Source organism: Neovison vison, chromosome X (assembly GCF_020171115.1).
Source record: "Neovison vison isolate M4711 chromosome X, ASM_NN_V1, whole genome shotgun sequence".
NCBI classification, from domain to species: Eukaryota; Metazoa; Chordata; class Mammalia; order Carnivora; family Mustelidae; genus Neogale; species Neogale vison.
The window spans coordinates 28,203,744-28,227,394 of NC_058105.1; positions in this window are offsets into that span (position 1 = coordinate 28,203,744).

The following is a 23,651-nucleotide window of genomic DNA, read 5'->3' on the forward strand; positions in this document are numbered from 1 at the left end:
AACACCTGTGAGTAATGGAGGGAACATGCCAAAATGAGTTCAATTTTTTAAAAGCAGGATTTTTAACAATGGGATTTGGGGAAGAATGTGCCTATGGCCCTTGTACTTCCTCCCTCGGCCTCACCCTCTACCTCTAGGTCTGATCAAAACAAGTATTTTATGCTTTGTGCCACTGCATCATATCAAGATTTCCCGCATGCAGTCTTTTCAGATTCAAAATTACTTTTCCTACGGCAGCAGCACTGATCTTTCTAAATAAAGCACATTTTTTAAAATGCCATCCCATGTCTTGCCTTAATACTTCCCAAAACTTGCTAAATTCAAATGCCTTAACAAGGCATGTAGTACATGTATCTTCTCTTGTGTCACTAACTACCTCCAACCTTATTTAGCTATACTTCATGCTCTAATTATACTAAACTGGCTACAGTTCCACACATACTTATTTCATCACTCATATCTGGAATTTTGCGCACGCCTGGCACACCCTTTACCACTTCACAATCACTTTTCCTAATGCTAACACTTCTCAGCCAAAAAAACCTTCCTCCAGGAAGATTCCTTTGACTCTCAAAGACGACCAAACACCCTTCCTTCATATTACCAAAGCACTCTGTCATTTCTTGATCATACCACATGATCTTACTGTATTTTCATTGTCTGTTTGTCTAGCCTCATCACTACACCAAAACTCCATGAAAAGTTTTCTTTCGCTACTCATTAGATCCTAAACTTGTAAAATAATAGGCCCAAATAATTTACTGCTGTTAAGTGAAGAGGCTTCCGAACCTATATCCACAGATTTTTTTTACTTCAGAGAATCAGTGGCCAAGTGGGCAATCGGCAACTAGGAAAGCAGTAAAGTCTGGAGGAGGGAAGCTGCCATCTTGGATGTCTGTCATATTGAGAAACTCAATCTATAAAATGGCATGCTATATAAAAATGTCTCTCTTCTAAGTTTTATTTGACTTATTTGTTCAGTGAGAGTAATCACTAGAAGGCACCCACTGAAACTATAAAAATACAAAGTTTTTATGCTTTATTACCAATGATACGCACTTTAAAAATATCATGTCAAGGCAGAGAATGCTGTCCATGAGATATAGAAAAGAGAGAAAACCATTTTATTATTGAATAAGTACTAAAGCACATTACACTGTGCATCATAGGCAATCGGCTGGGAGATTACAAGGATGGAACGAAATTCCATGATATATACCAACAAGCAGTTATAATCCACTATATACATATTTTCATGAGTAATCATAACTTGTCTTCCCATAAGAGGATTTTACAACATCACTCGTTAGGCTATTCTTTCTTAGTTCATCCCAAATTTACCTGTCACTGTGGCAGCCATTTGTTTTAGCTAAGTGCCTATGTATGAAGAAAAATAAAACTTCAGTCACTAGGACAAGCATTTGGTCAGAGCTCAGAATAAGGCATCCCCATAGTGACAGGGAGACAAAGGCACGGTTATCCTTGAGGTTTACACTTTCAAAGACATGACTCCCAGACCCCTAAGAAAAATACTCCTGGGTTGTAAACCTCAAAATAGGCTTACCTAATGTCGAACATATCTACAGAGATATCAAAGGGAGAAAAGGAGGAGTCACAAATAATAGGTTTCTCACAGAAATGTACTGAAAATCAGAGGGGGAAAGATAAGTTTCTCCGTTGGCAGCAGAATAAAAAAAAAATCGCTTTTTAAAAATTTACCTTCGGGGCACCTGGGTGGCTCCTTCATTTAAGCGACAGCCATCGGCTCAGGTTTTGTTTTCAGGGTCCTGGGGTGGAGCCCCAAGTCAGGCTCCCTGCTCAGCGGGGAGTCTGTGTCTCCCTCGCTCTCTGCCCCTTACACTGCTTGAGCTCTCTCTCTGTCAAATGGATTAAATAAAATATTAAAAAAAAATTACCCTCAATGCCATTCAACTCAAAAAGAGCTTTAATATGCAGGTCTTGCCAGAAGACCCTACATTCTCTATCACAATCCATGCACTTTACACGTTATAGAATAAATCTATTGAGAAACATGCGTCCATGGCTTCAAAACACATATATTTATGTGTGTGCTGATAAGATGAATGAATCATATCACTGATCCAAACCTCTCACTTGACCTGAGGACTCACATACAGAGGACATATTAAAATATATAATGAATGGTATTGCCAGGGTATTCACAATCATAAGAGACACCAGTATATATCCCACATGGGTATGCTATATATATGCAACTGCCTACTAAAATTCTGAAGAAATGACTAATAGGTATGTTAAAGGTAATGTGTTCAAACTTCTGTGGCTAAGCAGCTGGTACCAAAGACTTCCCTTTATTGTTAAAGTTGACAACTTCAGTTGCTTGGGCCAAAAATGTAGGAGTCAGCACTAATTTCCCTCTTCCTCTTCTATTTCCCATCTAGCATATCAGGAATTGTTTTCTCAAACTACAAAAATGTGTACCCAAATCTAAACATTTCTTACACCCTCCATTGTTAAGTCTAAACTACTATTTTTTACCTGGATTATTGTAAAAGCACCACTAATTAGTCTCCCTGCTTCGTATCTTGTGTTCCTACCCTGTCTTTTTTGTAGAAAAGTCAGAATAATTCTGTAAAAACATGTCAGAACTTTTTTTTAAAGATTTTTTTATTTATTCATTTGACAGAGCCCACAAGTAGGCAGAGAGGCAGGCAGAGAGAGAGAGGAAGGGAAGCAGGCTCCCTGCTAAGCAGAGAGCCCGATGCCAGGTTCAATCCCAGGACCCTGAGATCATGACCTGAGCTGAAGGCAGAGGCTTTAACCCACTGAGCCTCCCAGGTGCCCCTTTCACTTTCTTTTTGAAAACTGGTTTTATTTGTTTATTTATTTATATACTATTTTATATATTTATTTTTTTTAATTTATGAGAAAGCAAGAGAGCAGGGGGAGGTGGAGAGGGACAAGCGAACTCCTCGCTGGGCACAGAGCCCGAGAGGGGAACTGTACCTCAAGGCTGGAGTTGAAATAAAGAGTTGGATGCTTAACCCACTGAGCCATCCAGATGCCCAGATCGTAGTTCTCTTCTGTTCAAATCTCCAGTGATGCTGCCCTTTACAACAGAAGTCAAAGTCTACAAAATGATTTCAAGTCCTTCAAGGCCCCCTGCTGATTCCGATACTGTATCTCCTCTGACTACTATTGTCTTTGCTGATCACTCTACTATATCCCCACTAGCCACTTGATATTCCTCAAATATGCTAGATGTGCTCTGACTATGAAGCCTTTGAACACCTTACTTGCTCGGTCTTGCATTCTCTATTCTCAGCTCTTTGGTATGGCTTGGCCCTTCACTTCCTTCACCGTTTTTGGGAAATTCATTTTGTAAACATATTTTTGATTAAGACATAATTTATGTAACATAATATTTACCTTGTTAAATTATAAAATCCAGTCTTTACTATTATTTTAAGGAGTTGCACAATAAACACTGTTTCATATATCCAGAAAATTTTCAACATCTCAAAGGGATACATCATACTCACTATACTTGAACTTCCCCATTGCCTCATCTTTCCAGCCCATCCCCCATTTTTGGCTTTCTGTCTCTGTGGATTTATCTATTCTGGTCATTTCACACAAATGGAATCATATAATATGTGCCCTTTGATGTCAGACATCTTTAATTGAGCAGGCTCTTTTTTAGGTCCATCCATATTTTACATGTAACAGTATTTCACATTCATTTTTCAGAGTGAAAATATTGCATTACTAAAATTAGTAAAACACTAAATTTTTAGTAAAATTTAGTAAACATTTAGTAAAACACTAAAATCTTATTTGTCTATTCATCTCTTGATAGACAGGAACATTAATTTTTAAATATTGAGGTATAAATTCAACATTAGAGTATGCACAATTATAATTTGTAGTGTAGATTATACATGATAAGAACAGACTGCTGTATAAAAATGATACGAAAATTACTTGCCAATGAATATTTTTTAATAAACTCCCAACTCCCAACTGGCTCCTATTCTATTAAATACATGAATGTTATTTTTTTATAAGAGTTTCTTTTTTTTTGTCTAAAGATTTTATTTTTATATATATATATATTTATATATATATATTTGACAGAGATCACAAGAAGGCAGAGAGGCAGGCAAGGGGGTAGGGGAAGCAAGCTCCCCACTGAGCAGAGAGTCCAATGTGGGACTCAATTCTAGGATCCTGATATCAAGACCTGAGCCAAAGGCAGAGAGGCCCAATACACTAACCCACTCAGGCGCCCGACTGTTATTTTTTAAAAGATTTTTAAAATTACTTATTTGACAGAAAGAGACACAGTGAGAGAGGAAACACAACCAAGGGGAGTGGGAGAGGGAGAACCAGGCTTCCCTCTGAGTAGGGATCACAATGCAGGGTTCAATCCCAGGACAGGAGGCTCATTCCCAGGAAACCAGGCTAGATCCCAGGACCCAGAGATCATGACCTGAGCCAAATGCAGCCACTTAACAACTAAGCCACCCAGCAGCCCCAAATGTTATACTTTCATCAATATATTACCTCTGAGAACTTGTATTTGGAATGGTATCAGCCAGATCTCTAAGACAACAATGGACGTTTTGGTTTGTACATTAAAAGATTAGCCCAAGTAGTTAAAACTATGGATCTCACCTGAAGTAGATCACCCAGGCATAACTTTTGGAATTCAACCATCAGAAAAACATCTGTGTCAGAATAATTTTCCTTTCTTTTCTTTTCAAGAGACTATTCAGTTAGATACTCAACTCCGTTACAAATGCACCTACCGTCCCTAAGGATGGTTGGAATGTTCTGGAGGTCATTGTGACATCATGACTCTCAAACATCTGCCCACCTGAGAAGGAACAATGCAAAATTCAAGGGAGTCAAGATTGGTGGCCATTACTGTTGAAGGATGGGCACCAGCTTAGGAAGGGAACTGGGTTTTGACAAGCTTTTACTTCCAAGGGCAGTCTGGATGCCCTTAAATTTAAAGGAAACATGCATGGCAAAATTTACATGTACTTTGGCTAAATAAAATATTGTTTTGAGGTTTTTAAAATTAATAAATGTTACATACTATAAAGTTCAATACTTTATAGTGCATATCTTAGTACTTTTTAGCATAATCAAAAGGGTGGGCAAGTAGCACCACTATCTACATTAAGAATATTTTCATCATTCCAAAAATACATTCGCAAAAACAACCATTCCCCACTCTCCTTCCCCAGGCCCTGGCAACCACTAATCTACTTTCTGACTCTTCGGATTTTCGTGTTCTCTACATTTCAGATAAAGGGAACATACAATCTGTGGCCTTTTGTGACTCCCTTCTTAAACTTGAAACATTTTTGAAGTTCATGTTGTGGCATACATCAGAATGCATTCCTATTTATAACATCTTATCACATAGATATAATTTGTTTTTTACCCATTTATTCATTGAGGGGCATTTGGTTATATATCACTTGAATATTATGAATGATACTGCTATACACATTGCAGTACATTAATGTACAAGTGTTTGTGCGGACATATCCCTCACCTTTTAAAAAACTGAATTAAATATCTCCTTCACTTGATGGCCTGCCCAAACCATTCTATTTTAAATTATACCACGGCCTCCCCCCCACCCACCCAGATTACATTTCCTGTTCCTACTCCCTGGTAACTTTTCTCTAAGACACTTGCAACAATTTGGTTGTCAATCTTTCGCCACTAGAATACAAACTACATGATGGTAGAGAATCTTATTATTTTGTTTCATGCTCTATCTTCAATGCTGAAAAATAGCCTTATAAATAGAAGATGCAAAATACGTATTTGATGAGACCTTCTGTGCCTTTTGTCCATAGCTCTTACTGTCCACACTGCCCCTGTGTATCCAAGGTGTAAAAAGCCAATCTCAGTAAGACCTCTCCATCTGCCTTCTTTATGAAAGGAACTGGAAGACTGTTTGGACATCCTCCAGGTTCACTATTTTCTAGATAACACCATGCTATCTACTAACACAGAGGACCTAGATAACATTACAGAGGGAGATGGGACGATAGTAAATATCTCCCATCTTCCTTAAAAAAACAAAAACAAAACCAAAAAACAGTCTGATCGGGGTTCCTGGGTGGCTCTGTGGGTTAAGCTTCTGCCTTCAGCTCAGGTGATGATCCCAGGGTCCTGAGATCGAGCCCCGTATGCCCCGCATCGGGCTCTCTGCTCAGCAGGCAGCCCACTTCCGCCTCTCTCTCTCTCCCTGCCTCTCTGCCTAATTGTGACCCCTCTCTGTCAAATAAATAAATAAAATCTTTAAAAAAAATAAAAAATAGAAAAACACTATGATAGAATATGAACTGGATCATATAGGGATGAAGCACAAACACTGTGGAGGCAAAAGACTGGGATATGAATCCTACTCTGCTGCTTTTTAGCTGTATGACCTTGAGTAAGTTAGCATCCTTACCCTCTTTTTCTCATATATAAATAAAATGAGTGCTAATTATAGTTAACCCATGGGGTTATTATGAGGATATATGCATTAAAAAAAGTGAAGCATTTATAATACTGTCTGGCACCTACTATTACTATCATCTTGTCATCAACAGCATCATATAAAATGAAAATCAATTCATAATTTCCATTACACCACAATTTCTACATGGAAACTATAAAATTATAATATTCCCATCAACGTATAAAGCAAAGAAATATCACACACTTTGATATCACCCAAATAACAATGGCATTTCAAGTAATGAATATGCATAATAAAAACTATATCAATTAACATTTAATGAGAGGCAGTGCAGTATAGTAATTAGGTGCCTGGTCTCTGGAACCACGTTACCTGAGCTCAAAACCTTACTATACTGCTTACTAGCAGGATGAGATTGAACAATTTATGTAACCTCTCTCTGTCTCATTTTCATTAAATGAATACAATAGTTTCTAGTTCTTTAACTTGCTGATGAGAATTAAGGACATTTATACATTTTAAGGGCTTAGTTGAGTGCTTGACACCTAGTTAGTGTTACTGTTACTGATTCCATGCCCTATGCATAAAGACCTCTAGAATGACTATGTCCAAGGAATACAAATCACTCCTAAACACTTTATGCAATACCAGTAATAGAGAGCTTAATGTCACAGTGAATTCCTGTCTATCATCCTGACGCATTTTGTTTCTTTTAAATGCATATAACTCTTTAATCTCCATATCTCAATTATCTAGGGGAGCTGGATTAAACAATAGTATACAATATTGCCTAGGATATTGTAAATAATTGATAAATGCTTGTAGATGCAAAGAAAAGGATGGCAGAAGATAATAAGCCCATTCAAGCTCAATTGCTACCACTCTGTAAAATAGTCAAAACTTCTTCATTTATTTTATTTTTGGCCTTCTGACTCACGTGCCTCTCCATTTTCTGCTCACTTGAGCTTCTAGGCTTCAGGGCCAAGGAAAGAAGCAGAGAGTTCCTACATCATTAGCCATACATATCCTCAGAATACTTAAGCCCCAATGTCAAAGTTTCTAATCAATCATTAGTGTTTGAAAGGATGTCCTAAATGGGCACATTTTACTGCACAGTTTGCAGGAAACTCATAAATAACTACGATGATCCCAAAGTTCTACTACACCAAGACACAGAAGGATCTATGAAATTTTAAGATAGGTTTTTAAATTACCAGGAGAATGTGAATTTCTCTCGTAAAGAGGTAATGAAGTAAAACAGGTCACTTTTTAATAAGCATGGCCAACAGCTGTCAGATGCTTTGCAAACAGCACAGAAGGGCAGGCTTTGTTTTCACACGATGGACTCAAAAATATCAAATGGTAGAGGTCTTAAATCCTTTATTTATATTTACGATTTTACATTTAAAATGGGCTGTCAGTATTAATATTGGGTAATTGTCAGTTCCCAGAAAATTGAACATCAGAAGCCAGCCAAAGAAATTATTCATTATCTTCTGAAGTTTCTCTCCCAAATTTGATCCAGATTCTAATTAGCTGAGATGCCATCTCAGCTTTTAGATAATACTAAAATATATCATCCAAAGAATTAAGTATCTTGTTTTTCATAAAAAAAAATTATGGCTGTGACAAAATATTACTGATCAGGGAATTGTTTAAATTATAGGCCTCCAAACAAAATTTTGTTACTTTAAGGGGATGAAAGGAACGAAACCTAGAAATGACATCCACTGGTTCCAAGCAATGCAAGGGCATCTACCTTATATATAACCAAAAAAGCAGGGGCCCCTGGGTGGCTCAGTCAGTTAGGTGTCTGCCTTCAGCCCAGGTCATAATTCCAGAGTCCTGGGATCCAGCCCCGCATCAGGCTCTCTGCTCAGCAGGGAGCCTGCTTCCCTTCCTCTCTCTCTCTGTCTGCCTCTCTGCCTACTTGTGATCTCTGTCTGTGAAATAAATAAATAAATATATTTAAAAAAAATAACTGAATACATAGTCAATTGAGTGGTATAGGTTATACATACCAGAATAATTTAAAGGAGGGAAAACTGGGGTAAGCCCTGGTGAGTTGGACCAGTCATGAAAGACTTCAGAGAAGAGACAAAATCAAAGTCGGGTCATGAAAATAAAGTTGAAATTGAATCATGTACTACTTAAAAATACCGTATTTGTGTATTAACTGGAAATAGCAGAATGGTTAAAAACAGCCATGAACTAATGTTTCTGATATCAGTTGTCTCAGAAATTAACTATAAAAACCGAGGCAAGTTGCTGAGAATCACAGATTTTCTATTCATAAATTAAGGGGATTTGGCAAGATAATTTCTAAGGACCTAGAAGCAATAATGCATTCAAGCTGTGATTCAATGTTTGCTTCCGATATTTGAAAAAATATTTGCTTAAAGAGAAAAACTACTTTCCTTTAAATATTAGTGTAATTTTCATCAATCGCTCAATTCAGGCTAGATTTTATCCACATAGTGATGATGGGTTTATGACTCTCTAACAGTTGCATAGAATGGCAGAAATGGTTAAATACATGATGTGCACTGAGTGTTAAAAATGGAAATTGGTGGACATTGTGGCAATTTTTAGAATTCCTGCCCTTCCTGATGAAGGAAAGGTACTTATTCACAGCTCTAGCTTACTATTGCCAACATGAACAAGAAACCACTGCGTCAATATCCTCTTGATATAAAGGAAGCATAAGTCCGGATTTTTTACGTGAAATCTATTTCCATTCCTTTGAAGCAGTATGAAAGTCGAAATCCTCTTGCTCAAGCAATGTATTTGTATGTACATGCCAAAATAATGTGTGTGCATGCCAAAATAAACGGAAAGTAAAAATAAACACAAAAATTGCCAGATTGAAACCTCTCTTATACTGGACACTCTATTATCCAGTATAAAATTAATACATAGGTATATTGTCTGCAATGGTTTTACCAATTCAAGATAAAAACTTTCTTTCATATACAGATGACATATTCCACAGAGCAACAGAAAGGCCAAGAAACTTGGGATTGAATTTAACCCAAGCCACAATGAGTATTTCCTCATACTAACTGCCATTTGACCATTAGCACATATTTGTAAGATAGCCGGCTAAAGCCCCTTTCTCTGTGTAAATTATCCCATACCATGAGACAGAAATCAAAACAGCATATATAATTCTAAATTCTCAAGGAGAAAAAATTCCGTATTTCACCTCTGTTCCTTGTAGACACCAGTATCACATTCTTTCTGTTTGCAGTTATTGCTAACAGGTGACTAATGAGAAAGGATTCTTCCAGCCCAGTCTCTATTCTTTAATATTTCTCATCTCATTAATAGCTGTCAAAATAAGACAAACTGATCAAAATTTTAAGGAAGTTTGTTTATTTGTTTTTTTAACCATCAGAAGGTAATCTATGCTTAGAAGCACATAAGTCAACACAGGTGCTTAAAACCATCTTCACAGTTTCATTAAATGAATATAATCAACAGCTCTCAAGATTCCCTGAGGGAAAAAAGTATACTAAAGCTAAATAAAGAACATCACATTAGAAATACTACTTCAAGTTCTTAAGTTGTATTTATTTGAGGTGACTGAGAGACGAGAGGATCTACTTGCGTTCTTGCCTAGAAAAGAATCTGTCTTTCCACCTAGCAATCTGTCCAGCTTCCTCCTAGGTCTTCCACTGCTGGGGGGTTAAAAAGAAAGATTTCAGCTCTAGGTTTCTGGTTGTCCTGGCATTTGTAAGGGCTGTCACATGGAGCATTCTTTAAGGGACGTCCGAGGAGCTTAGCTTCATTCTATCAGAGGCTAGGTTATTTGGAATATAAATCTTCGTGACATTATTGTGTTTTCACTAAAGCAAGCCCTAGCCATCTAAAATGTTGGCTTAGTTTTATGGCTCATTGTTTATTAAAATTCATTTCACAAAGCACAAGGTACAACTATTGTCGGAAAAGGGCAATACTTGAAGAGGGAATTACAAAAAAGAGAAAGAACAAAAACAATGGTCCGGAGGAGAAGGAGATTTTTAGCTTATTTGTAAGGAGAGAGATTTGTACCTGTGGACTAAGAATTTGAGAAATAAACAGCTCTTCTGCGTTAGAACCAAAAGTCATGGAAAGACTACAGTTTTTCCACATCAGTGAATGTGTTGTCAAAAATCACCTAGTATTAGAGTACTTCCAAGTTTTTTTAAACCTCTTCTACATGCGAATCTTAACAAAATATACATGTATATTAACCTTTGTACGATATATGTTGTTGTCCCTGTGTGGGATGCTTTATTTGTTCAATTAAGCCAACTTATATCATGGAACACGGACTCCATACACTGCAATGTTCTAGTCACTGAAAGTTCTGGAATAGATAAGTGATTGGCTTTCCTGATAGAGACTCCAATCTCATATTGCTTGGTATATCTACTAAAACTAATGTAGCAATATATTTAATACTTGGCTTTTTGACTCCTGTCTCTGAATAAAAAGCATTTGTTATTAACCCCAATGGCATATTCATCACTATGCATTATGAATGTCATTTTCTTTTGTTTACCAGGTACTCTGCCCTCCAATTGCCTGAAACACGCATGTAAATCTACACAACTGAATGTTAGGCGAAGTTACTGACTAGTCAAAATACGTACAGATAAAGGACTGAGTGAGTAGCATCAAGTGCTTAAAATCATGACTACTATAGAATTAATGAATCTCAGGCAATTCTGTTTCTACAGTCAAATGCATATTTTTGTATTGCATAAAATAATAATTTCTATCCAAAAGAAGACAAATGATTCAGAGGAAACAGCATTAAATTATGATGAAGGAAAAACGTGTTTGGGGGCACTCTGATTTACATTATGACTTGGGGCGAGTAACTTCAAATTTGTGAACTCCAGCTCCCATCTGTGTGAAATTCAATATTAATATTGGTCTTCTCTTCTTCTTGGGAATTGTGAGACTAAAATTAGCAATCACGAAGTGAATAGAAGTTGTGCTTTTTCATTAAATACTATTACTACCTTTCAATAAAAGAAAATTACATTTGATCAACAATTTTCCCTCAAGGTTTCTTTGGTTTCTATTAATTAACTTGCATTTATTTAATATTTCTTCAGATGCCTTTATATCCCATATATGTTAAAAAAAAAACTCTTAAAAAAGTAACGTGATAATGCCTATACATATTCTTATAATTAATCGATAATCTCACAGATTCTTTTCCATTATTCCTTAATAAAAACTCCTCTCAGGTGCCTGGATGGCTCAATTGGTTGAGCATCTGTCTTAGGCTCAGATCGTGCTCTTAGGATCCTGGGATCAAGCCCCACCTCAGCCCCCCCGGTCTCCCTATCCCTCTATCTCCTTCTGTGTGCTCATTCTCTCAATCTCTCAAGTAAAAAAATAAGACCTTAAAAAATTTAAAACAAAAATATAACTCCTTAAGAAGAAAATAAAGCAAGGTACTCACATGTTTTGTTAGCAGAGCTATCATGTGATATATTGAAGTGATAGTTTTCAAAACTATATAATGCAATAAATTATCGAAAAAATCTTCTAATTCTTTATGATGGAGAAGGGCCTTAAGCATTGACCCTAAAATTCATGTGGAAATGCAAGGGACCCAGAATAGAAAAAACAACCTTGATGAAGAAGACCAAAGGTAGAAGACTCACATAACCCATGATTTCAATATATATTACACCGCTATGACAAACAAGACAGGGTAGTATCACATAAGGATACACCAGCGTAGTAAAATTAGTCTAATGGAATAGAACTGAGATTCACACACTAAATCCTTGTTGATTTTCAATAGGGATGTCATGACGATTCAATGGTGTAGGAACAGTTCTTTTAACAAACACTTCTGGGACAAATGGAAATCCAAATGCAGAGGACTCTGTCTCCAAACCAAAATGTCATATATGATTTCTCAGCCCACACCATAAGCAACTACTGTAAGTCCTTATTTGCCAGGTCTCATTTTTTTTTTAAATTTTGTTTATTTATTTGACACAGAGAGAGAGATGGAACCCAAGTAGGCAGAGCAGCAGGCAAAGAGGGGGAAGCAGACTCCCTGCTGAGTAGAGAGCCTGAGGCAGGCCTCGATCCCAAGACCCTGAGATCATGACCTGAGCCAAAGGTAGTGGTTTAACCCACTGAACCACCCAGGCACGCATTTGCCAGGTCTCATAAAGGAAAACTACATTCCACCCACCAGAGTTGCTGCACAGTCAACACATTTCAATATCTGAAGGGACTCAGTCACCTAGCCAACAACAAAGCCAGGGTCCAATTCGTACCCAAAGTTCCTCAGTGGAGACGATCTTATCAAGGGCTTTACCCTCCAGTATTTAGTACTTTTCTACTCCAAGCACTTCCTCCACTCACTCTGCCCAGCCCTCAGGTCTAAAAAACTGCAAAAGCCTTTTGAGTGAGAGATGACCAACCATGCTAGGCTGAAAAATTTAACCATGTCCTATGTCTCTGTGAGTTAAAATGAAATACTGTGAGGAGTGGGCATCTCCTCTATGGCCTCTTATGTATACTATCACAGTAAATTAGTAAAGTCCTGATCATTATGTTCAGTTTGGTTTGCTATACTAATTTACCAACCTGATAGCTTGCAATTCCTGATACATGCAAAATAAATTTGAACTCCTACCTCAAACCATACACAAGCATTAACTCAAAATGGATCATGGACTTAAATAAAAGAGCTAAAAACTTAAAATTTTTAGTATAAAAAAATAAAAGAAAATCACCAGGCCTTGTGTTAGACAAAGAATTTTAAAGTATGACATCAAAAGCAAAGTAACAACAACAACAACAACAAAAAAAAAACAGGTAAATATTACTTTATCCACATTTAACAGTTTTGTGCTTCAAAATAAACCATAAAGAAAGAGAAGAAACCACACAGAATGACAGAAGACACTCTGTGATCATATATCTTAAGGCATGTGCTTCTAGAATAAATAAAGAACACTTAAAATTCAAAAATAAAAAGATAAACCAATTAAAAATTAAAAAAAAAATTCAGGATGTGAACAGACATTTCTCCAAGGAAGATACAGCAGTGGCCATGGCTCAACATCATAAGCAACGAGGTAAATGAAAGTGAAAAAAAGTAATAAAGAACATACGTTATACAATTGCGTTTACATGAAATGACCAGAATAGGTAAGTCCATAGAGATAGAAAGTAGATTAATCATTGCCAGGGATTAGGTGGGAAGGGGAAATGAGGAGTAACTATCAATGAGAACAAAGTTACTTTTGGGGGATGATGAAAATGTTCTAAACTTAGATGGATGGATAATTGTATTACTCTGAATGTAATGAAAACCGCTGAGTTTTATAATTTAAAAGAGTGCATTGGATGGTATGTGAATTATCTTGTAGGACACTTTGACATCAATAGTAAAACAGCCAGTCATTAGGGTATTTAACCAACAATAAAATGCAAGTGAAGAGACCCTGAAAAATCATAGAATTTTAGACAAATTGCTCATATTGTTCCATTATTAATACACATACAAGCCTTTTCTCAGTAACTACAAATCACAAATACTTATTGTTCCATTTCCAAAAGAGAACTGTCAGAGTAGCAAAATGATGCAATATATAATGGGCATCCACTGCAAAGAATAGGATATAAGTCCCACTTCGGTTAAACTGTGACTATATATAGATAAAAACCTCTCTCATTCCAATATCAATAAGAGAAATTGGAACTTTTGTACATTGCAGGTGGGAATAAACAGCTATTGAAAACAGGTGGTTTCAAAAAAAGTTGAACATAGAATTACCATTCTATGTATATAATCAAATTCCACTTCTAAGTATATAATACAAAGAACTGAAAGCAAATACTAAAAAGATATACAATAATGTTTATAGCAACATTATTCATAATAGCCAAATGGTAGAAACAACACAAATATCCATCAACAGATGAACAGATAAACACATTGTTATATATACATACAATAAATATTATTCATAAATTAAATGGATCGAAGTACTGATACATGCTAGAATGTGGATGACCTTAAAAACATCTTGCTAAGTGAAAGAAGACACATACAACGTCACATGTTACATAATTTTACTTATATGAAATACCTACATAGGTAAATTTCACATCAGTGAAAACACAGTGGGCAATTCGTGTCTCAAAGGATGATTTTGCTTTGAAGATTATTATCAAGAACATCTCCGGCGAAGATTATCTTAAAACACATGAATCCTTAGACGCACATACCCTAGGAATGAAGCTGCGTGTGGACTATTTGAAAAATTGGTATCCTAGAATAACTTTTAAAACGGCTTCTGTGAAAATTTTATCCAAAAGGGGACTGAATTCATTGATGAAGGATGTGCGAAATTGCAAATAGCCACCTCCTTGCATGTACCATCTAAATTAGTCTAAAACACCTGGAAGGTTGACTCATTCTTTCCTTTTACATCCAGATATTTTTCCTTCTATAAATTTACCTTCCCTTCTTAACTCCAACTCCATCATACCAAAGTCATCTTTTAGATAGTAGCTCTTATGGAAAAACTGAATTCTTTTTTATTCAGTTCTTTCATTTGTAAATTAATTCACTAATAAGATCTCTACATCTCTATTCTATCCTCTCACCTTTAATATTCAAAGCAAAATCAGGGAAATATTTCTACACTATTTGTACACTGGCTGAAGTGAATAATTTGATGGTTCATTATATGGAATTTAAGAATTAAAAAAATTAATAATTATTATTATAAATGACAAAAATAATCAGTATTATACCCATTGCCGTAACATAACCACCTTCCCTCTGACAGTCTCCTAAAAAGTTATAATGAGAATTCCTCAAAATGAATATGAAGCCCGTAACTGTGGTGTAACTATTAGTAAGTGTGTTGGACCCTATTCCCTAAATTAACTCCCTCTTCACTAGCAGCAGGATACTAACAATTTAGAACCAATAAGGCTATATAATTCAGAACCATTAATAATAATACTAAGCAGAAGGCACAAATGTACACAAATATTTACTTTTATACATTTATCCACACAATCCCTGCATCCAATAGTATTCTAACTACCTAGTCCTATCAAAAGATTCGGGTACTACGAATGAAAATAGAATAGAATAGATTCAGCTCTGAGATTTCCTCAGCAGAAAGAACTAAATAAAACTTGCAGAATAACAAGCACTGTGCCAAATACTGGGTGTGAGCACAGCTACATAGCACCTACTTCTAAAAATCCAGTGGGAGAAGAGGCTTAAGGAGGCATTTTCCTGTCACTAGAAATTATTTTAATGCTTTAGATACAAAGACAAAATGTTCCTTAAAAACACAGCAACAGGGGCATCTGGGTGGCTCAGTGGGTTAAAGCCTCTGCCTTCGGCTCAGGTAATGATCCCAGAGTCCTGTGATCGAGCCCCGCATCGGGTTCTCTTCTCAGTAGGGAGCCTGCTTCCCTTCCTCTCTCTCTCTCTGCCTACTTGTGGTCTCTCTCTGTCAAATAAATCAATAAAATCTTTAAAAAAACAACAACACAGCAACAGGGAGATAATATCAACCTGAATATAAACACCCTCAGACAGCAATTATTCTAGTAACCCATAGAAGAATATTCATTCTAAATTGTCTCTTTTGTGAAAACTTAAGGAATGTCTTCCTATATGGCATCATATTTTTATTTCACTTATCTTGGTACTACACTTAATGAAGAGAGAAGATTTGCTTAAGTGTGAAATTATACTTCTCCAATTGAAGAAAAGCCTGCTACTTGTACATATTTCTAATTTGTGAAAAATTTCGAAATGCACAAAGAAGTTCCCAATATCCCAGTATCATTTAGATGGAAGAAATTATAAACTTCCAATAACACACACACACACACGCAACAATTTGATATATACAGTGGAAAATAGAAACTACAATGGCTACAAATGGAAGTTCTGAGATAACATTATGTATTTATTTTTTATTTTGTTAGGTAATCTCCACACCCAACAGGAGGCTCAAACTCACAACCCTGAGATCAAGAGTCATATGCTCTGCCCGCTAAGACAGCGAGGTGCCCCTTGAGATAATATTCTTTAGTTTTCACACTACCACTTTCCACTAGTCATTAGTCTACCTCTTGAGTTTGTCCATCCTTATTAACATTATGATCTCATAAAAAGAAAGAGAAGGAGAGAGAAATTGTGATAATACCACACACCTGACATATACATGTTCTTGATAAAATTCTATCATTTCTGGATGAATCTGAAAATGGATCTTATAATGGAGGAAAGAAGTGAATGTCCAAAAGTTTACATACTGTATTTTTAAATTTATAGAGAATTATTCAACAATTACAAAATTACATGAAAAGTAACAGATGAGTGGTTGCCAGGAAATAACAACAGGGGGCGAGGAGAAGAAAACATGGGAATCAAAGAGGTTATATAAAAAGGCAACATGTTAGATCCTTTTATTTATTTTTTTTTAAGATTGTATTTATTTATTTGACAGACAGAGATCACAAGTAGGCAGAGAAGCAGGCAGAGAGAAAGGAGGAATCAGGATTCTTGCTGAGCAGAGAGTCCGATGCGGGGCTCGATCCCAGGACCCTGGGATCATGACCTGAGCGGAAGGCAGAGGCTTTAACCCACTGAGCCACCCAAGCGACCCTAGATCCTTTAAGAGAAGGAAATGTTGTAAACTTTGAATGCAACTCTGTCAATATCATGGCTGTGATGTCATATTATAGTTTCTCAACATGTTACCATGAAGGAAAACTGGGTTAAGTATACATGTTATTTGTCTCTATAATTACTTAAAATTTCATGTTTATATACAATGATCTCAAAAAGTTTAAATAAAAATTAATTTTAGGTGCCTGGGTGGCTCAGTGGCTTAAGCCTCTGCCTTTGGCTCACGTCATGATCTCGGGGTCCTGGGATCGAGGCCCGCATTGCGTTCTCTGCTCAGTGGGGAGCCTGCTTCCCCCTTTCTCTCTGCCTGCCTCTCTACCTACTTGTGACCTCTCTCAAATAAATAAATCTTAAAAAAATTAATTTTATTTATCCTGCAAGTAAACAATAGAAAATACAAGCAAAAACAAAACTTTTAAAGGGCATGAAAAATATGAAGTACTTTGGGATAAATCTGATTTATAAGACCAATATACTCAAGACAACAGAACACTGTTGAGATGAAATTAAGAAAAACTCACTAAATGAAGAGAGATCCTGCTCATGATTAAATTCAATCTTGTTAAGATGTCAGATCCTCCCACATTCATATAGACATTAAAAAATTTTCCAATCCAGGGATGCCTGGGGCTTTCACTTGGCTAAGCATCTGCTTTCGGTTCAGGTCATGATCCCAGGGCCCTAGCCTCCACTCTCGCATCTGGCTCCTTCCTCAGCCGGGAGCCTGCCTCTCCCACTGCCTGCTGCTCCCCCTGCTTGTGCTCATTCTCTCTGACAAATAAATAAATAAAATCTTCTTTTAAAAATTCCAATCCAAACCTCTGCAGGCTTTTATACAGAAATTAACAAGTTGAATCTAAAATTCATATCAAATACAAATGCAAAGTAACTACAGTAGTCAAAACATCAATATTATAAAGCTATAATAATCAAAACAGTGTATTTACTGGTATAAAGATGGACAAATGAGTGGAATGTAATAGAATGTACCAAAACAGACTCACACAAAAATGGGCAACAGATTTTCAACAAAGGAAGGCAATTTCAGGAAGAATAGCTTCTTCAAGAAATAGTCTTGGAAGAATTGAATATGCATAAGCATAAATTTTTTTTAAAAAACCTCACAACATGAATAAAAAATGAATCAAAATGGATCATAGACTTGAACATAAAATTAAAAAGATGAAACTTATAGAGAAAACCTTGGAAGAAAACTTTTGTGACTTTGATGTAGGCAAATATTTCTTCAAAGGTAGGCAGAATTCTAAGACAAACCCAGCACCACCAGCATTGGCCCTTGGTATACATATAACTTCCCCAGATATCCAATCAAACACTTCCTGAAACCCCAATAACTTTCTAATCTACTCCAATGTGGTTTCCATATTCTTCACTCTACTGAAACCACTCTTGCCCAAATCACAGACAACATTGTTGACACTTATGGATTCTTTTGTAATACTTAACCTAGAACTTCTTGGTACTGTTGAAACCCACTTCCTTTCCAAGGTATTCTTCTCCATTGCTTTCCATAAAACCACTTTCTCCAGATTATTCCGCTACTCAGTCTCTTTTGATGGATAAATTTACTAAGGCCATTCCTTAAGTACGAATGCTCACTCCTCAGGAATCTGTGCTAAGCTCTTCCACTCCACCCATACTTTCCATGTATGTTCTCAATTCATATGGGATCAATCAACACCAATATATAGAAGATTCACAAATTTGTATCTGTATCGCAAATTTTCCTCTATATTCCACACACATATATCCAACAGCCTTATAAATAATGCCAAACGTATGGCTCAAAGGAAAAACTAAATTATCATCACCGCAACTCCGTAATCATTCTCCTATAGTGTTGCCCCTCAGAAAATGGTACCTATCATATTATCCAAGACAGAAAGCAAGATTCATTACTAAATCACCATCTAAACTCTTAATACTCTGCCCTAGCTGATGCATCAACAAATCTTGGGAACTGTAACACCAAAATGTCCTGAAACCATCTTTGCTGCTACAACCTAAGTCATGCATTCATTTATGTGTCGCAGTAACTATTTTAACACCTTTCTCAGTGGATCATGTATGTTTTCTCTTGTCCTTCCACTCTATTTAGTACTGCTATGTTGCACACAGTAGAAACAGTGAAATTTTAAAACATACATCTGAAATACCTAAATACATACAACTGGTATAGCCACTTCCTTGCTTACAACAACTCAATAGGGGTACATGGGTGGCTCGGTCGATTAAGCATCTGCCTTCAGCTCAGGTCAAGATCCCAGGGTCCTTGGATCAAACTCCACGTCCAGCTCCCTGCTCAGCAGGGAGTATGCTTCCCCCTCTTCATCTGCCCCTTAATCTCTTGTGATCTTTCTCTCAAAGAAATAAAATATTGTTTAAAAAAATAAAACCACAACCCAATGGTTTCTCATTTCAATCAGTCTACAGTATTATGCATGCCTTTATAGTCTTCTTTCCTAAGTGTTATCTATTATTAGCCCCGAAATTTTAATTTTTCTGATCCAGGACTGAATTTTCACTTCCTGAAGATTCTGTGCTTGCTTTCAACACCAAACCTTTCACATTCTGTTTCTTCTACAAAATGACATTCATTCCTCCATTGTTCTCTTGACTAATTACTACTTATCCTTCATATCTCATCTACATGTTAATTTCCTCTGGAAAGCTTTCCCTGAAATCCAGATGATTTCTCTCTCTTTACATAGTACTCTGTACTTCTATTTCATCATTTGTAACACTGTATTTGAAGCTATTTACTTGTGTGTATTCTATATTACACTTAAGCACCAAGATGGCATGTATTAGGCCCTTGTTTATCAATAAATTACTAGAGGTTAACAAAACCTCTCAACACATAGTAGAGACTTGACAATTTTTTTCTGAGGAAGATAAAGAGGAGAGAGAAGGAATGGGGAAGGAAGGAAAGTCTAAACAGCCAGGTAAGGAGAGTTGTTCCATTGTGAAAACTGCTCATTGGATAAAATTAGCTAAGAGGAAAATGCGAGATTTGTTTGAAATAAAACCATAGCTTTTTTTTTTTTAACTTCTCCTATTGAAGGAAGGACTAATAGATCCCCACCCTCAAATAATTCCCTCTACAAATCCTAATTCTAGATCAAAAAATAAATTCTGCCATCATCCTGGCATTTCCCAAGTCTGCCCAAAATAGTATATTGCAAAAACCTTATTATGGATTAAACATTGTGATTTTCTCCAAAGTCAAGATGTCATTACCAGCAATACAGTTAATTCCACACAATAGGTCAATTGTATGGAAGTACTGAGAATATCTATATTCAGATATCACTTGTTACTTTGGGGCAGTGTGTGTGTTTATGTGTTTGTGGGGGGGGTTAAAAATGACAATTGCAGGGGCATCTGACTGCCTCAGTCAGAAGACCATGGAACTCTTGAACTGGGGATCAGGAGTTCAAAACCCATGTTGGGTGTAAAACTTACTTTAAAAAATAAAAAGAAAAAATTCCACATTTTCCATAATAATTTTATTAGATTTTCTCTTATTTTCATCTTTGTTTCCTATTAATAAACTGTATTCATGAGTATCACAAGTTAATTTTATCTTTCTTAAAGTATTTTCTTTAATCTGTTTTTAAATTTATCACCACCAATTTCATTTTGAGGATTCTCATTAAATGCACTAATGGAAAACATGTTTATCCAAATTAATAAACAAATAAGCATTTTTCCACCCTTCTCTTAAGTATTAAATTTTCTAGTATGTATTACTAAGCATTTTCATTGGAATTGATTCCATACAGCCTTTCCTCAGATATTCATAGTAGATTATTTGTGACGTTTACTCGATTCACAGTAATGCATTCGATTCCAGAGGATTCCATTTTCTTAGGAATCTGTTGAGATTACGTCTCAGAGTCTAAGGTATGTCAGACACATAAGCAAGCCCATAGGAGGCAAGACAATACTTAATCAGCATAGCTCTTCAACAAACATCAGAAAACAGATATATTATTACTCCTTATTATATTATCTCAAAATCCTACACAACCTGTATTAAAGAACTGAAGAAAACAACAAAAGCAATACTTCCTACTTTAGGCCATGAAGATTGAAGCTGTGTCTACAGGAAGCATACTCTACATTCTTTTTTTTTTTTTAAGATTTTTATTTATTTATTTGAGAGAGAGACAATGAGAGAGAGCACGAGAGGCAAGAAGGTCAGAGGGAGAAGCAGACTCCCCATGGAGCTGGGGGCCTGATGCAGTACTCGATTCCGGGACTCCGGGACCGTGACCTGAGCTAAGGCAGTTGCTTAATCAACTGAGTCACCCAGGTGCCCCCATACTCCACATTCTTAATATGAAGAAAAGTCCTGTTAAACCACTACTCTGATGTTTTAATTTGCCCACAAGATCCAAATGATCAGTTGCACTGAACTCTATAAATGAACTGAACATGCCTAACAGAAAGTGTAGGAATTATCACTAAAAGACTTTTAACTACTGTAATAAACTGTTTCTGAGTAATGAAGCAATCTCTGGATAGTTGATCTGATTGAGTAATCTAGACAATCCAACTATATAAATTGTGAACACACTTTATTAGGCAGAGATTAGCAGATAGGATTTATATATCCTCTTATATCCAATCAGCTAATACAAATACATATTGGTGGTATCTAGAGGACATTCCACTCCTTAAGAAACAGATTCACGGCTGATTTTCCTTCTTCCCACCCCCAACCTATTATAGTCACTACTATTTTCTTGTTTTTGATTATATTTTGAAGTTTCTCCAACTAGGATAATATATAAACTTAGAGATGTCAACATATGTCATTAAGAGCATCCAAATACTCTTAGAAAATAGTAATTCCACTTACTCTAAAAAATTTGAAGAATTTATAAATAGGTAGCATGGTGACATAGAATTATCACAAGTGCTAGGAATTATACCAAACCTCAAATCTAAGATTGGTCAATTTATAATTATGAAATTTTGAGCAACTTATTTAGTTTTACCAAAATTCATATTCTTTCTCTTTTTCTACTAATTTCTGCTTTTCTAAGTTGGCTCTACACTCAACGTGGGCTTGAACTCACAACCACCGGATCAAGAGAAGCACGCACAACTGACTGGGCCAGTGAGGTATCCCACATATTCCTCCTCTTTTAATGAGAATAATAATGATCTCATAGGTTTACAGTGAGAATTAAATACAAGGACATGACATATAGAATGTGATCTGTGACTTTAAGTTTTGTAAACTTATTTAGGTTTGGAGTTTTCCAAGCACTTTCAGATGTAACATAAGTCCTTGACTATTATCGAGACTAGGAACGTGGTTTCCGCACTGTATACAAATGACACGACATCTGCATTTGATTCCTAGTAGTATCACATCAATGTATACATCCAATGTAGCTTTATTATTGGTTGCGATTCCACTGTTAAAGCCTTTCCTTTGCTCCTTGTAGTTCCTATCATTTCCTTTCACACTGAATGGTTCTGGCAGCACTGATGTTCTCCTACAGTTCCAAACACCATGAATGAGCAATTTAAAAGGTCTAATAAATAAAAATTCAGCCATGCTCCTTTAGTTTTCAGTCCTCTAAATCCAGCCAGTAGCAATAATTGAAATCTCCCAGATGCTAAGGCAAAGAAAAATAGGAGAATATTTCTGTGGGAGCTTACACAATTCTACTTTTGTATATTCATGAGCATGAATCTCTAATTCTCAGAGCAAACTCATCTCTATATAAAGGTTTTGACATAATTCAATGTTATGAATGTGCTCATAAAATTATAAATCCTACAGAAATCAAGGAGGAAGGAACATCCATGGGACTTGGAATCCAAGAGCAAAGATTATTGCTGGGAGATAATTCTCCTTGGATTTCTTACATTTCTAGGCAGCTTCTGATCAGAAGCACTGAAAACCTATGTTCTAGACTATCTTCTCGAGTGTTTTTGACAACATTGGGAGGTAGAGATAGTGTCTTCCTCCAACACATAGGGCAGTTGTGTTTACTGTCCAGGATACTAAAGATAACATCATCATCCTTCAGTGCAAATGTTGGGGGGAAGTTGAAGTATTGGGGTTTCCTAGGCTTAGGTCTTCTCAGCGGTGGGGTATACCTACTAAATGTGTAGCAGCCACTTGAGTCAATTTCACGTGACTCACATGAGAATTGAAGAGCAACAAGAACAGATATGAATATACTCATGTTGCCTAAAAAGCCATGAGTACTAAAGTCCTTTATCTTTGACCCAGGAATCTCTTGTTTTTTAATTTTCCCAAACTCCATGAAACTGTGTCAAACTAATTTGTTAAGATATAGGAAGGTGAAATCTATGACCTTTCAAAATTCTTGGCAGTATGATATTGAACATTCATAGAACCTCTGAAAACATCTATTTAATTATTTGCATAAGAAAAATAATAATACAATAACTTATAAACTTATTGTTCAA